Source organism: Sorex fumeus, unplaced genomic scaffold, assembly GCF_029834395.1.
Source record: "Sorex fumeus unplaced genomic scaffold, SorFum_2.1 ptg000134l, whole genome shotgun sequence".
Lineage (NCBI taxonomy): Eukaryota > Metazoa > Chordata > Mammalia > Eulipotyphla > Soricidae > Sorex > Sorex fumeus.
In genome coordinates this window covers 93,055-94,247 of record NW_026606191.1, presented here as the reverse complement: position 1 = coordinate 94,247, position 1,193 = coordinate 93,055, and positions in this window count along the sequence as shown.

Here is a 1,193-nt window from a genome sequence, read left to right as displayed (position 1 = left end):
TACAAGGCAAACACCCTATCCACTGTGCTTTCGCTCCAGCCAACCAGTCTTACACATTTACCTGCATTTTCCTAGTTGTTCTCTGCGCAGCTGGTGTCTGGCCCTTTAAGGCTGCTTGCAGAAGCGGAAGTGACGTCACAGCAGGGCATTTCCATGTTTGCGTGGAAGATGCTGGATCAGGCCTCCATTTGTTAAGCAGGTGAAGGGAGAAGAGGCTGTCTGTCTGTCGTGGTAGGGGTCTGTGAAGGCCGATTTTGTGGCAGGACACTAGCGGCCTCCCTTGAGCACCCCGCACCGCGCCTCCCAGTTTCTGCACTGAGGGGCTGAGCCAAGCCAGCTCTAAGGACACTTTTAAGCTTTTTCAACTGATATCCAGGCGGTTCCTGTGGCCCGGCCTGGCGGAGTTTTGTGGGGGACTCGGAGCTTTGCTGGGGCGCAGGGGTTGGGGGTGTGAGTGCGTGGTTCTGGGGATCCCCTGCAGTTCCGCCGTGTGACGGCGGCAGGTGGGCGCGGGGCCGAGTGGGTGGGGGGGGGGGCACTGTGCCGTTCCTACCCTCCCAGCTCGGGACTGCGCTGGGCCCTGTTTTGGGAGCTTTGACCCCAACCTCACTGCTGTAGAAGCTGCAGGTTCACTTAGAGGACCTGAGAGATAGCACAGCGGTTAGCGCATTTGCTTTGCATCTGGCCCACCCAAGGTCGATCTCCAAGCTCGACCAGGACGGGTGCCTGAGCGCAGTTAGACGTTTCTCGTCCATATCCCCGGTGGTGCCTCCAAAAGTATAAAAGGACTGTTCAGTGACACTGTAGCCCTCAGTCACTACTCATTAGTAGCCTTGATTTCCAGACCAGCCATGGGTGGGGTTCTAGGGGTGGTTGCGGTTTGCAACTGATAATTTACTTTAGGGCTATTTTTGGTTGTATTTTGGGCACAAATATGTAATCTCGGGCCTTCTTTAAGGAGCAGCACTCTGGAATTCTTTTTTTTTTTAAGGGGCTGGAGCGATAGCACAGCGGGTAGGGCGTTCGCCTTACACGCGGCCAACATGGCCGACCTGAGTTCGATTCCTCCGCCCCTCTCGGAGAGCCCGGCAAGCTACCGAGAGTATTCGATATGCCAGACACAGTAACAACAAAGTCTCCAATGGAGACGTTACTGGGCCCGCTCGAGCAAATCGACGATCAACGGGAGGGCC